The sequence below is a fragment of the Talpa occidentalis genome, unplaced genomic scaffold, assembly GCF_014898055.3.
Source record: "Talpa occidentalis isolate TD23 unplaced genomic scaffold, MPIMG_talOcc4v2.1 talOcc4.4, whole genome shotgun sequence".
Classification (NCBI taxonomy): Eukaryota; Metazoa; Chordata; class Mammalia; order Eulipotyphla; family Talpidae; genus Talpa; species Talpa occidentalis.
This window is the reverse complement of record NW_023604295.1, coordinates 60,270,334-60,286,575: the sequence shown is the minus strand read 5'-3', so window position 1 is coordinate 60,286,575 and position 16,242 is coordinate 60,270,334. Positions and strand designations below refer to the sequence as shown.

General features: G+C 39.2%; 1 protein-coding gene across 3 annotated transcripts in view; it reads left to right on the top strand.

The window, feature by feature from the left end:
* Positions 1 to 235: 235 nt before the first annotated feature.
* The window catches only part of ZPLD1 (zona pellucida like domain containing 1), a 290,118-nt gene continuing 274,111 nt past the window's right edge, over positions 236 to 16,242 (top strand). For all 3 annotated transcript variants that reach the window (XM_054700638.1, XM_054700641.1, XM_054700645.1), the window contains exon 1: positions 236 to 304. The gene's annotated coding sequence lies outside the window, so the exon portion shown is untranslated. The remainder of the gene's footprint in view (positions 305 to 16,242) is intronic.

Genomic DNA, 16,242 nt, shown 5'->3' with positions numbered 1-16,242 from the left:
AATAAATAAAAATAAAATAAAATAAAATAAATCTTAAAAAAAGTTTAAAAAAAAACAAAAAACAATGTAAGAAAACAAATATATAAATATAAAAAAAGTAAAAACAAAAAAAAAAGTTTGTGTTATGCCACTGCTTTACAAATAAATACATTAGGACCTGCTTTTGCTACCTAAAAGAAATTCAAAGAGAATTTTCATTTTCACGACAGAAGTCGTAAAGTGAAGCGCTCTTCAGACTCGTTTTACGGCAGTCGGGACGGAGGCAGCGCCTGCTGCTCCCTGGAGAGCTGCTTCAAACAGGCTGGTAGGTATCATATCGTTCTTGGCTTATATGTAGAGTTATTTTAGGCTTTCTGTGGTTGACGTGATTTAGTAGGTTATTTTTTGGGTCTGAGAATGCTCAACATTAATGCTGCTGCTGCTGCTTTTTTTTTTTTTTCCAGAGACTCCTGTGTTTTAATGAATAGCTGAATAAATAGACATTAATTATAAAATTCACATTAGGATAGAAGAAAATCCAAACATTCTGATTGCCGTATCTCTGACATGTGATAGCGACTACAAAGCACGGTCTTGGTGTCAGGGGAGAAGCAGCAGACCACAGAGCGTCGCGGGGACCCGCGGGCAGAGACACCCCCAGCCCCCAGCAGCGGGGGGCGCGGAGGCTGCGGGGACACGCCCTCCTCCCCCTGCCCGGAGAGGGTGCGCTTGGCTTTTTTAAAGATTTATTTATCGGGCTTCCCCGGTGACGCAGCAGTTGAGCACCGCGCTGTGAAGCTGCCCACAGCCTCTGCTGCGCGGGTTCGATCCCGGCCGGCCGGCAAGGGGCCCATATGGCGCGCAGACCTCTCCTGCCGCCCGCTGCTCCCCTCAGTAGTGTATTTCGTCAGTCTGCCTGTTCTGTTCCCCACTCTGTCTCTGGTGAATCCTCTCACCCACCCGCGCATCTGGCCTGTATCCCGGTTCTTGTATGAATAAATAAATCTTAAAAAAAAAAATAAATTATTGGGCCTCCCCGGTGGTGCAGCGGTTGAGCGCTGGGTTGTGAAGCTGCCCGCAGCCTCTGCGGCACCGGTTCAATCCCCGGCTGCTCCCCGGCCACCAGAGGAGGGTCCCACATGGCGCGCAGACCTCTCCTGTCGCCCGCTGCTCCCCTCAGCAGTGTACTTCGGTCCTTCTGCCTGCTCTGCCCCCACTCTGGCTCTGGTGAATTCTCTCACCCTCCCACGCTTCTGACTGTACCCAGTGCTTGTATAGATAAATAAACAAATCTTAAAAAAAAAAAAATATGCATACAAGAACTGGGGTACAGGCCAGAGGTGTGGGGGGGTGAGAAGATTCACCAGAGACAGAGTGGGGAACAGAACAGGCAGATTGACTGAAGTACACTGATGAGGGGAGCAGCGGGTGAGACAGGAGAGATCTGCTGCTCCTTGTGGGTATCTCCCTGGTTGCCGATCCCTTCATAGGTTGTGTCTTAACTCCTTGCACCATCAGGGAAGCCCCTCAACATTGCTTCTTTGTAAGTGAATGATAACTGCTTTCTCCCCCATCCATGTCGGCTTAGAACGGGTTCCCCGGGAAGGCTCCAATTTCAGAGAGCGGGGAAACGTGTGTATCCAAAAGACTCAGAGATTTGTTCACCCATGTTCATAGCAGCATATTAGCGGTTTAGCAACTAAACTCATGGTGAGTTTAGCCTCTACTAATTGCCAAAAAGGTGGGAGCACTCAAGTGACCACTGACAGATGAATGGATAAACAAGCGTGATTTACACATACAATGAAATGTTACTCAGCTTTAAAAAAAAAAAAAAAAAAAAAGGAAATTCTGACATACTTAAACATGGATGAATCTTGAGGGTATTTCGAGAGTATTGCTCTACTCCTGTAGCTTAGATCTTAAAGGTAGATCCTGGGATTACTCAAATATATGATTGCTTTAAACAAGCTCTGTTTCCATGAATAGTGCTTAATGCATTTGAACAGATTGTGTTTCCAATGGACACTGGCATCCCAGAGGTACAACACTGGAAAAAAGGAAAAAAGCTTGCATAAGAATAAGTCCAGGTTCATTTCATTCTCATTACCTGTAATGTCTTCTCACATTTCGTTGATGGTTTAGATAAGAAGATTCACAGCTGTTTGTGGGACTTGCCAACTATTCATTTTTACTCTGTTTTCCTTCACGCACATGAAATGTTTTTGTAAAAGTAACATAATGGGCCTCTAAATTTGGTTTGTTTATATATAGTGATAAGTTGTGATGGTAACAGAGCTTATGTTGAATGCTTGTTTTAATGTTATCCATTTGGTAGCAGGCATTGTGAAAGATGTTTTCCCTACACAAGTGTAAGTATGATGGTAAAAAACAAGTGCCTTGCATTCTTGGTGCAATCCTTTTCATCTGTGTGGTCCAGGGTAGGTAATATAGCAACCTAAAATAACCTCAATTGCTACACCTTTAAATAAAAGGGGGCAGATAAAAGCACCTGATTTCAAAAGTTGTTGTAAATATTAAAGGATATATATGCAGATGTGCTTATCATGGTACCGAACTTATTGTAGATATTTAACAAATATTAATTTTTGTCCCTTGGTGAAATTTTTTATGATTAAATGCCATATATTCCTAAGCCATGATAGCCTGAAGGTCAAAAGGAATCACAATAGCATCAATGTCCTCCCACATCTGTGGAGTTCCAGGACTACCTCACACATGCACAGTGTGAGCAAAGTGTTCTTAGCTCAGCCCCAGTTTGCTATTTTCTTTTCTGCTCTGCTGTACAGGACTACTTGCTGCTGGAACTAGCCATCCTGGTGAGGCAAATACAAAATGTACCAAGAACTTCCTGGTGATTTGGGGAAGATGTTGAGAAATTCCCTCCTCCCACTGCCAGCTTCCACTTCCTGTCATCAATGCAAGACCTTGTGCAGTGACAGTGCCTTCCCTGGCCCAGTATTAGCAATAGAGCGCCATATCGCACCAAAATCACTTCATTCTTTTCCCTAATGTGGTGACAATCTCTGTTATGTCCTTATATTAAGCTTAATTCTTTTGTTTTTGTGTTCAGCCCCTTTCTGTCATTGTAGACTCTCAATCATGAATCCATAGGGCCTGGTCCAGAGAAGAATTTGACTAACTGGCATCATTCTAAAAATCTGCCATCTCCCATCTAACACTGAAATTTTATTATCAGATTAGTATTTAAGTGATGGTCTCTATTCTGAGGATGAATTATTTTCTAAGAGTTATTTTCAATCTCATGCAAGTCAACCCCTTTTCCCACACTAAAATGGGATTCCAGATAGTCGAAGATGAATGCTTTTTAAGTTCTAAATGGAGAATCTTTCTCAGTTTCATGTGCAGCTAGAGGATTTTAAAAAGACTTTTCCTCAGAGGAAACTAGAAGGAAGAAGAAAGAACATTATGAAACGACTGTGTTAAGTTAGGGCATGGAGATTGGGAGCCTGGATCTGGGCAGTGGTCATGGAAAGAAAGGGACAAATGAAAGAGGCCTGATGAAAGAGCAGATGGATATAACCAGGGATTAGACTAGAGAACAAGATCCTGACAGTTGCCATGGTTGGCTCTGAGTTTTCTGGAAATTTCTGAGAAATTTGGTTTGTCTGAGTATTAAAAACTAAAATTCTAAATCTTTTTTTTAAAAAAGATTTATTTATGCATACAAGAACTAGGGTACAGATCAGAGGTGTGGGGGGTGAGAGGATTTACCAGTGAGAGAGTGGGTAACAAAACAGGCAGATGAACTGAAATACACTGCTGAGGGGAGCAGTAGGCGAGACAGGAGAGGTCTCCTCTGCCATGTGGGTTGCTCCCTGCCAGGGGATCGAACTCATGCTGCAGAGGCTGATAGCTTCATAGTGCTGTGCTGTGCTTAACCCTTTGTGCCACCAGGGGGGCCCTGAAATTTTAAATCTTCAATGGGAGTTCTCAATCAGCTACCCTTCTCTCCCCCAGCATCCTCCATATAATACTAACTTCCTTAAATTCTTCAGTGTCTGTATTGGAGATCTTCCCTTTTTGGCTGTTCTCAACACCAGGCCTTTGAGTGAGTTACTGTTACTGTGGCTCACTCCACTTGTGATGGCAAACGTGCTCTTCCTCATGGATCCACTGGTGAATGGGAGTCCGAGGATTAGCTATTAGTCTGTTTGGCACTATGGCATTTTCTTATCAAGAGATAGAAGAAGACCCTTAGAATTCCTTTGGGAGTGAAAGAGTATTTGCTGCATCCAATTTGCATTGAAGGAGAACTCTACACATGCCTATGGGGAGAAACAGTTAAGGGCCACTGGGAGTCAAAAAGTTGATTGGATTTTTCCCCCCTCCCCCGCTTATTGCATATCTTCTATTTAGGTTCCAGTCTTTTAAAAACATTAAAAGAGGATTACTTGGTGCATTTCTGAAACACTAATCTAAATCTGTAAGTAAATGAACAAAGCAGGGATGGCTTGGGGAAGTTCTTTGGGTGGGTCTTCGGCACCTGTGTAGTTGGCCCCTTCCTCTGTTCATTAGTGTCCTCATGTTGGCCTCAGGATAGTGGAGGCTCTTCACAGGGGACCTCACCAGGACTGACTTCAGAACTCCAGGGAACTACATTTTTCCTTCCCCAGAGCCAGTATCAGATTGTCATGCACCTACAACTTGGAGGATAATGAATCATTTAATAAGTAGTGATACAATAATAATAATAATAATAATAATAATGTTTATTGAGTGGTTAGCATTGTGTTTTTTGCATATTATCTCATTTAATCCTTATACATACTTAGGAGACAAATACTATTGTTTTCCTTTACAACTGAGGAGACACTGATAACTAAAAGTATAAGTTGGCAAAGGTTATGTGCCTCTAAGTACTAGGGCTAGAATAGGACCGCAGGTCTCCCTCTCAGGTGACAGTACTTTCAATCTTTTAATTCTGAGAAATGATTTCTGATGGAGATTTTTAGGGGTTGACACAAGCTTTCAGAAGCTGTCTTTGATACAGGCTTTGTTCTAATGGAGCCTATCCTCTTAAACTGGCTTTTTAATGAATAAGTTTTTTGCAAAGCTCTCTAGCGGAGAAAAACCAGTTATAATGTCTTTTTGAAATCTCATAATCTGTATTTTTTTCAGAATATGGGGCCATGTGAGCACTTTATCTTAAAAATTTTTAAGCCTTAAAAAAAAAAACAACACAACAAAAACAGCTCTACCTTCTTCAAACAAGTTATTTAATCATGTTGTATTAAAAAGAATGAAGCAGAGGGCCTCCCCTAGTGGCACAGCGAGCGCTGGGCTGCGTGGCTGCCCCGCAGCCTCTTTAGCGCGGCTGCCAGCGAGGGTCCCACAAAAAAAAAAAAAAAAAAAAAAAGAATGAAGCAGGAAGGGCCTCCTAGTGGTGCAGGGGTTAAAGACACAGTGTTATCAAACTATCGCCAGCCACTGCCTTATGAGTTCGATCCTTGGCCAGGGAGCTGACCCACATAGCACAGCAGACCTCTCTTGTCTCGCCTCCTGCTCCCCTCAGTGTATTACAGTAGATCCTCCTGTTCTGCTCCCCAGTCTATCTCTGGTGAATCCTCTCAACCCCCACCCCCACCTCTGGCCTATACCCCAGTTCTTGTATGCATAAATAAAACAATCTTTAAAAAAATTGAAGCAGAAGTGTGGTCTGTGAGAATATTTGCCATCTTGGCTTCTGAGTTCCCTGATTCTCAGTAACTCAGTGATTGTCAAACTGTTATAGGACAGGGAGAGGGCAGCCCAAAACCCCGCAAACCTGCCTATTCTAAATGGGTTCTGCCATCCGCCGCATCAACACAAAACATAGGAGACTTTAATGAAAAGGAACTTTAATAAAACTAGGAAACAATACAGGTAAGGCAAAGAGTCTAATTTCTAAATGAAGCACCCAAAGTTACCCGTCCCCTCGTGGGTAAAAGTCCATCCAAATGGGATTGGCCCAGAGCAAGGCCCCAAGGCCTGCCACAAGTCTAAAGCATCTTCCAGTGGGGACCCACAGAAAAGGGTCACAAACAACTGGACAAGCCCGGAAGGAAAAGAGCAAAATCAAAATCAAGATAAAAGCTGCCATTGTCATCTCCCCACGGGTCTCACCCACATCTGTGTCACCCCGTCCACGACCAAAAGACAAGCGCAGCTTCTTCACGTGTCTCTAGGCTCCATGCGCCTCCTCCAGGTCTCCTGGCTCCATCCTGCTCCTTCCTCAGTCTCTTCTGCAGCTTCTCCTCTTCCTGCTCAGCTCCACCCTCCCTTGGGTGGGGCAGGGAAACTGGAACTTCCCCCTTTCCTGGGGACCACCCTGTTACAAAACCACTCGGCACCTGTAGAACACAAACCTCCTTTACTGGGCTGGGTCCCAAGCACAATGGGGCCCATTTTCAAGCTACGGCTTTTAGTGCTCCCTGTTTCACCCCATCCAGTCTTTTCCCTTTCTTTGCATTTCTAAAAAAATAAAATTAAATCCAAATAGACAAACCTTTCCTCTCCCTTCAACCAAAATGGGATCATCAGGTACATTTTGTGTGATTTAAAGTAATTGTGCATTTTAATCTTTTGTTATTGGCATTTTTCAGCTATGTATTTAATCATAGAACAAACGACTTTTTTTGGTCTCTAGTTAAAGGAATTTTGAATGAAGGTGCCTTGGGTGTGAAGAGATGGTCACACCAGAAGGAGAAATTGCAATCGGACAAGCGCAATATCCCTCCTCTTCTCACCAAAGCAATCGGTGTCACGAGAAAAGACTTGAAAGTAGCCATTTCTTTACTTATTTTATTTCCTTTGGTGGATTTTGGCAGCTTTACTCTCTTAGATGACACTTGAGGTCCATTTTTCATTCTGCATGACAGGGAAAGAATGAGGTAGAAAGGGAACAGAGCTGTCCTCTGCCCCAGGCTTGTTGATTTAGGCAAGGTCCTTATACCAGCTAGTGCCCTTGGGGATGAGGGGACTAGTTCCTGCACAGTTCTGTTAAGGGTTTAGAGAGTGAATTGAAGTCTACAAAGTACATTAGTTGAACAGTCCAATGGAAAAGTTCTTAACAAATACAAAGTATTACCAAAATGGGGTTACAGGTTATGTGGAGTAGCCTTGATTTCAAACAGTCTCTTTAAAATGGAATTATCTGTTTTTCTCTCTGATTATAAAAGCGTATAATTGCAATGCAGTGTGAGTTCTTCCCTCCGTCTCACCCTTTGCCCATTGCACAAGGGTAGTGGAATATAGTGACAAAGTGGGAGCAATACACGAGTGACAGCCTATATGGTACCACGAAAACTTGGCAGTGTTACACTACCCACCGTGTAGTTGTAGCATCAGGAAGACAGATCACTCATAGGTTTTGCCCAGTCGGTCTTCCGACCCCTTACTTTCTGTAAGAGGGTTTGAGTTATGGGTTTTATACTAGCTGCAAGTTGCTCATCTGTTTGGACCCTTTGACAAAGCAGTCTTACCCCCTTGCTGTTGAACTTTTTTTTCATGTCCATTGCATTTAACGAGATTTGAGTACTCTCATCACGCAGAAGGCTGACATTATCAAATGTGCTCTGATCTCACCTTGTGTTCTGTGGTCACAGCTCACTGCTCACCACTCATTTTCTTAATGTGTTCCTTTCCCTTTATTAAATATTAAATAATTTGGTATAGCTTGTTTGCTACAGCACAGTCCACTATTTCCTACTTTCACAGTTTCTAATCCGCTTTCAGTGTCTTAAATAAGTTTCCCTTCAGTGTGAATGGACAAAGATCCCTAGATAGTGTTGAAAACTTTAACATGAAAACTTTAACATGACTCAGAGGAAGCAAGATATAGGAAATAAAGGAAAAATGAAATTACCAAACAGATTCTCAGAGAAATAGAAGATAATGAACCCATGAACAAGAACAGGATATAATGAGAATGAATGTTAAGGAAATAAAAAAAAAGCTCCACGTGTAAACTTTATTACAGCAAAAATTAAAAATAAACTAAAGCACTGATAAAGAACAAATGTTGCAGACCGAACTGTGTACCAATTTTATATGTTGAAGCGCTGGCCCTTGGAGCTCTGAATGTGATTGTATCCAGAGATACTACTTTAAAGAGATAATTAAGTTAAATGAGGCTCTTAGGGTGTGTTTAATCCAATCTGACTGTATCCACATATAAAGAGAACAGCATACCAGGGGTGTGTCCCAAAGCGACCACCAGTGGAAGAGCCAGCAAGACGGCTGCTATCAGCCAGCTCCACCAGTATTTTGACCTTGACCTTGAAGCCTCCAGAACTGTGAGAAAATAAATTACTGCTTAAACCACCCATTTAGTGGTATTTTATTATGGCAGCCTTGTAAGCTAGTATAGTAAATTTCCCAGAAAATAGAATAACAATAAAAACAAACCAAAATGAACAAATCAAAACAAGAAAATGGAAAACATGGAATGGCAGAAGAAAATCAGGCAAATAATCCAAGCGATTCAAGATCTGACAAAGAGAAATGGGCAGGGGCCTTCTTGGTGGCACAGAGGTTAAAGTCTCAGTGCTATCAAGCTATCACCAGCCCTGTGGCATGAGTGTGAACCTCGGACAGGCAGCTAAAAATAAAGAGAAACAGGAAAATGGATGGAAGAAAAGTATAAGAGAAATAATATAAGATAAAAAGTTTTTGCAAACTTCCCAGTATAAAATAGAAACAAACCACACACCAAATCATATTGTGAAATTTCAGAATACTAGTAATAAAGATCTTGAAATATTCTAGGGAGACTAGAAAAGAAAAAGAAAAGGACAAAAGTTGATCACACGTAAATGTGCAACAGGGTGGTCCCCAGGAAAGGGGAAGGTTCCCTGCCCCACCCAAGGGAGGGTGGAGCTGAGCAGGAAGAGGAGAGAAGCTGCAGAAGAGACTGAGGAAGGAAGCAGGATGGAGAAGGAGACCTGGAGGAGGCACATGGAGCCTAGAGACACGTGACGAAGCTGCGCTTGTCTTTTGGTCGTGGACGGGGTGACACAGATGTGGGTGAGACCCGTGGGGAGGTGACAATGGCAGCTTTTATCTTGATGTTGATTTTGCTCTTTTCCTTCCGGGCTTGTCCAGTTGTTTGTGACCCTTTTCTGTGGGTCCCCACTGGAAGATGCTTTAGACTTGTGGCAGGCCTTGGGGCCTTGCTCTGGGCCAATCCCATTTGGATGGACTTTTACCCGCGAGGGGACGGGTAACTTTGGGTGCTTCATTTAGAAACTAGATTCTCTGCCTTACCTGTATTGTTTCCTAGTTTTATTAAAGTTCCTTTTCATTAAAGTCTCCTATGTTTTGTGTTGATGCGGCGGATGGCAGAACCCATTTAGAATAGGCAGGGTTGCGGGGTTTGGGCTGCCCCTCTCCCTGTCCTATAACAAATGGAATCAGAAACTAGAATGATGTTGGGTTCTCAAAAAGAGGAAGTGTACATAAATAGTTATAGGTGAATAATTACAAAGATTTTATTAATTGAATTTGTTTCTGTGATCATATCGTAGGAAACTTAAAGGAACCTCTGTATGAATGTCACAATGATTTGTTTTGTGATGTATTAAATAACTTTATACTAAGTGAGTTGTAGTGTATTCTGCTTTAACTCAAAAAGAGTTAAAGGAAAATAAGATGGACCGAATGTGATGTGTCAACAGGTTTTGCTGCCAAAGAATTATGCTACTGTGCCCGTCAGATTTGAATAACAGGAGGCTCATCCTGACATTAGGTGGAAATGTGGAAAAATCTTGGCAAAGTTTTCCTGAATGATCTTTGAGATTACCTGTTCAATAAATGTCATTGGGCCTTTGCTAGGGTAATAAATTTTTGGGGAAATAGAAAAATATTGCCCTTGCTTTCAAGGAGCCGCTCTGATATTCAGTAATACTATGCTTTTTCTATTTGTCAGGCTGATCATGGAACCAAACTGAATTGTTTTCAGTTATATAACAGGCTGTTCCACACTGTTGAAACCAAAGAGGGCTGAGCTCTTGAAATTGATTTATTTCTTTATTACTCAAATCAGGAACAAATAGGGAAACATTTTTGCTTATTCTAGAGAATCTTGTCCCTTCAAAATTGAATATTTCTTCTATTATCTGTAAGAAACAAGGGATGCCCTTAAGGATTAATATGAGATAGGGCAGAAGACTAAGCAATAAGTATATTCAATTATATTTGACTCAAATATATTTCTTGCAGTCCCTGAAACTAGTACTGGATATTCTGTCATTTATAATTCTTTTACACTCAAATTTGCTCACTCAGTTTTCTTTAAAATTCAGTTTCTCCCCCCTACTTCCCACCCCCCAGCAAATCTTTCAGTGTGAATTAACATAATACAGCGAATTTATTCCCTAAGTTTTAGAATTAAGTTGCACCAGAGAAGAAAGTTCTTGGACATTCATCCTAAAGGAGGAGATGACTGAAAAAATTCTTGGACAGTAAAAATAAAGGGCAGAGTTGAAAGGAACTGTAGATTTATAGCATCAACCTACTTTACAGATTTGCCCACCACCTGTATAAGATGGCTAGACAATTTTTCATGTCATCTTAAATATCCTTTAGATGATTTAAAGTCCATTAAAAAGCAAAGAAAGGGGACATGAAGTGCTAGTAATGATTGAGGCTTAGAAATTGTATTTCTTTTCACAAAAAGTGTACTTAAATCTTTTTATTTTAAACTTTATCTGGACCAACTAAATTACTATCTATATCCCTGCCAACAAAGGAATCTAAGTTTATAGCCACTACTTGATCACCACCCACTCACTTAATCTTTGTAGTCTGACTTCTGTCGTACACATCATAAAAGGAAAGTTGCTTCCAAGAACACTAATGATCTCTTAATCACTGAATTCTTTGTAGCATATCCCTTTGACAATAGCTCTTCCTGGAAAGCACCTCCTCCTGGCTCCAAAACCTTCTTTAATTGGACAACAGCACATCTTTATTGAGTGCTTATTATGTGTCAGGTATTTCCTGGAAACAAAGATAATAGCTTAGAGATGACTGAAGACAAGTGTAGCTCTGATAAGTAAAGATTAAATGAATTGACATGAAGAAAAAAGAATGTTCTTCTAGAGTAGCACTGTTCAATAGAAATATAGTGTGAACCACAGGTAATTTTAAACTTTCTAATAGACACATTAAATTTAACTCAATATATAATCAATATATAAATTTAACTCAATATGTACATTTAACTCAATATATAATCAATAAAAATTAATGTAATTTGTATTTTTTACTAGGTCTTAGAAACCTACTATATATTTTATCTTAAAACCCATGTCACATGTCATATACTTAATAGCACACATTGCTGTTGGCTGCCAAGTTGAATTGTGCCAATCTAGAGAGTAGAGAGAGAACAAAGAAAAGAGAGCCATCTTTTGGCTTAGGAATATAATAAATTTAACTTGCAATTAAGAATTATGACTGTCTAGCAATGCAGTGTACTTTCCAGATTAAGTAATGGAGTGGGAATGGAGCGTAAACTAGCAATGTATTAATTGGCTTTTAATATCTTTCAGTCAATTACATTTTGAAACAGAAGTAATGCACTTTAGGACAATAATTTAGACAGTGCAGAGTTGTTTAAATAATGTTTAATAATTTCCTTTCACCCACTCCTTGTCTTTGAGCTCACAACTGTTAACAGTTGTCTACTCTTATTCATACGAACAGTTGTCTACTCTTATTCATACTCTTATTCATATATTCATTGAATATACATGTATACAGTATTTTTAATTTAAAAAATGCAATCATGAAATATAACCTATTTTGCAGTTTACTTTCTTATTATTGACATCTTTTTAGGTCAAAACATGTGTATCTCATTTAAAAATAGCTACATTACCTTCTATGTCAGGGAAAAATCATTATTTATTCAAGCCTTCACCTACTGATAGATACTATATCAGTAATCTCATTACATCCTCTCAGCCATCTGTGATTTCAGGCACATAGGAGTGCATTTCATGTGAATGAAGAATCAGCCTGAGCTGACAGTACTTTGCTTCAAGTATGTGCCTTCTGTCTTTTTCCTTTTTTCTCTGGTGCGTCTCGAATGGTTATAATCTGTTGACAATTATGTAAGTTACCCAGGAGGCAGAATCAAAGGCCTGTTGCTCTCGGGGCTGATCAGATTTCTCTCTTATTTTGATGTTTCAATATTTTATGTCTCATTTTCTTTGGTACTTCAATCCTAACTCTGGAATTACCTTCAAATAAATTCCCTACTTACAAGTCCTTCTCTTAGATGACAAACATGCAGATGACTTTTACTGTTAAGAAACAGTGCTGCTTGAAATGTTTCTTGTTTTCTTTATCTTATGTATCAGTGTTTTTAAAAATTTCAAAATGTTAGAGTGGTCAAATGAACCATGTCATATTTCCAGAAATCATTGGTGCATCTCAGGCCTGTCAACAGTACATACATACTAATGTCCATTAATATACATGTTAACCAGCAGGGGTGTTTTTATTCTTTAACTTTTGCCATTCTGATATCAACAAAATGGTGTGTCACATTACTGTAATTATCTCTTCAGTGATGTAAGGGAGGTAAGCATTCTCCTTGTTTGTAGAGGTTTATTCAATTTATGCAACAAAAGTAAGTCCCAGATAGATTAACATTATAAATTAAGAAATGTAGTAAAAATATTCAAATGTAATTTAGGTAAAGTTTGTTAAACTATGTATAGGGAATATATCCTGAAGCATAGCAGAAAATCATTTTTTTAAATGTTTTTTTAACACCATTGTTCATTTTCCTCTCAGGTGCATTCCCTGCAAAATTTCCACTATCAGATCACTCATGAACCATCACCATGGTCTCTTGTGCTCTTCCCTCCCCTTTTTACAGCCCCTTCTCCTACTGTGGTATGTCTCAGTTCTATAGTTTGCCTGCTAGTTTTGTCTTTTTTTTCCTGATCCCTTATTCAGTTTTTCTATATTCCTCCTATAAGTGAAACCATCCAATATTTTTCTTTTTCCTTTTGACTTATTTCATTGAGCATAATCCCTTCCAGTTCCATCCATGTTGCTGAGAATGGCATTAGTTTATCTTTTTTGATTGCTGAGTAGTATTCCATTGTGTGTGTGTGTGTGTGTGTGTGTGTGTGTGTGTGTCTGTGTGTGTGTATCTATATCTATCTCGCAGCTTCTTGATCCAGTCATTCGTTATTGGGTATTTAGTTTGTTTCATATCTTAGCTATTGTAAACAGTACTGTAATAAACATAGACATAGGGCAGTTTTCCTTTTAAATTAATGTTTTTGTGCCTTTTAGGTAGATTCTTACTTGTGGAATTGCTGGGTCATGTGGTAGATCCATTTTTAATAATTTGAGGATCCTCCACACAGCTCAGAAAGCCATTCTTTTTTTTTTTTTTCTTAAAGATTTATTTATTTATTTATTTATACAAGCACACTGGGTATAGTCAGAAGCGTGGGAGGGCGAGAGAATTCACCAGAACCAGAGCAGGGAGCAGAACAGGCAGAAGGACCGAAGTACACTGCTGAGGGGAGCAGCGGGGGGCAGGAGAGGGCTGTGCGCCATGTGGGACCCTCCTTCCCGTGGCCGGGGAGCAGCCGGGGATCGAACTGGCGCTGCAGAGGCTGTGGGCAGCTTCGCAACCCAGTGCTCAACCGCTCACTCAACCGCTCAGCACGCAACCCAGCACTCAACCGGGGAGGCCCAGAAAGCCATTCTTAACCATAAGTAAAATTCTTAACCATAAGTAAAATTCAAAAGATTTGACTACATTAAAATTGTGTTTCCAAAATTTTAGTTGAACCAGTGATACTGAGAAAAATTTAATAAAGAAAAACACATTGATTAATTGGCAAAACATATACACAAAACATTTAATAGGCACTCTGAATCGAAATGAGGAAGTTAAACTATCACATAGAAAATCAGGCAGAGAATAAAAACAGAGGAACAAAGCCACGTGTCATCCTTGCTATAGCAATACAATTTTCATGTTATTTTTAAACACATATACAAACAGAGACCTGTGACTCAATACTTGTCTTTTCAAGAGAATTCACCAAGACAGTTTACTTTGACTGGGGAATTATAGGTCAACTGCTCTGTAAGTTGAAGGCCATGTCTATGTAATAGAACAAGGTTAGAAATGTTCTAATACATTTTGTCTACTTAGATATAAAAATAACGTCCTTATATTACCTGTACTGCCATTCATGTACCTAAATTAGCTTGGCCTTCATCATTCAACTAATTGTTCCCATGTTGGATTAGGGAATTTCTAGACTTTATAAATCCATTTTATTATGTGCATAATTCCCCCCATAATTCACCAGGTTGAACCATGAAGGCATCACCAGTCTATACATTTATTTTGATATCTTAAAAACTTAAAAAAAAATCTCATTTTACACAGAACATAAACTAGATATATTGCAGTGCAGTGATGCCAGGTTGGTTAACATTTCTATTTCTTCTCTAGTTCATGCTCTATGGGGAAATAATAGTATTTCTTTATCCTTGTTTGTACTGACTGAATACCTTGAGTTATGACTCTGCTCCAAAGCTGGTGAGTTATAGAGCCATAATTCTGTTCATATACAAATAAAATGTTCATCTGTATTTAGCCTTTGGACATGAGTTCAGCAGAGGAAGATCTCAAGAGATCTCAATTCTGTGAGCTGCATCAGAAACGCCAGAAGTTATATTGCCATGGGCTTTCTAGACAGAGTCTAAGTTTAAGATTTTAATATACCAGTGAAGTATAAAAGTTGGGATTGTTTTACTTCTCCAATAAACAAATCTTTTTTTTTTGCATGTGATTCCATTTATTTTAATTGCGACTGGAGAGAGGGAGAAGCCTGAAAGGCAAGTGCTCACTGGGAGAGGAAATCAGTTCTTGTTGCTTTTGTCAAAATACAGATGAAAAGATGGTAGGTGACAATGTTTTTAGAGCCTGAGATCAGCAGAAACCTGATTTAACTAACTAGATATTCAGATAATTGAATTATTTCATTGAACTTTTACCAAATTATATATGTCTTAGCAAGGTATGTGCTTATTTCAATGGTGGAATATTTGCTTAACAAATACATTAAAATTTTAAAATGTCAATGGTTCTATACTATTTGGCAGTTTCTAAATTACTGGATATTTTCCAGTCTCTGAAGAGCAAACTTAAATTCCTTAACAATAACTAATGCATTTTTAAAAAAGAGAAATAGGACTTTCTAGATCTCTTCACATGATTTATTCTATGTTCAGAGCATAAGGTTATATATGTTTGCCCATGGCTGGTCACACGACTCATAGGTACAGGGATTTAGTGTATTGTATAGCTAACAGGTGACTGCCTGAAGTCCATAGGATATTTTTATGGTCCTGACTTGAAAGACCACAGTGTAGTTTATCTGTGAGGCAGTTATGGGAAGGTTATAAAGTCATATCAGTTGACTACTGTGTCTTTCATTGATGTCAACAGCATTTAATAATTTGGTGCTTGCTGTATTTTTAGATACTAAGTGCAGGGTGATATATTTAGTAGAATTAATCTCTGACTCAGATTTATTGTTAACCTTTATCATTTGTTTTTCAGTAGAGAAGCATGAGATGGTGAAACTCTTCCACTCTTCTAAGTGATCTCTTTATCTAGAAGAAAAGACCATTAAGATTTCCCTGACAGGCTATGAAAATAGGGGGTTTTAGTAATTTAGAAAGAAAATATGATTGGGTACAATAGTAGGGGGTGTGGAGTCCTGCAGTGCATGTGTATTTATATGTATTTTTATTTTACATGTATATAAGTGAAACTATATATATATTCTTTAATTATATATACATATGTCTATAGACATGATATGTTATATGCATATATCATATGCAGGCTATCTTTTAAAGTTGTCATCTTAGGAGCAAGGTATATGCTTACTTCAATGGTGGAATATTTGCTTAACACATTATTTACATTAGAATTTTAAAATGTCAGTGTTTCTATAATATTTGGCAGTTTCTAAATTACTGCATTCACATGTATCCAACTTGGATTTCCAAAGACTAAACACTTTTCACTATAACCCACCCCCCTTCCATTCCATTTCATTATGTGAAGACCCAATTAGCATACTTGGTGGAGACAGACATCGGGTGGGAATCTAAAGGGCTCTGGTGTTTGTGACCCTGCAATTTGATTTGTATGACCTTGGGTAAATCACTTACTTCCTGGGC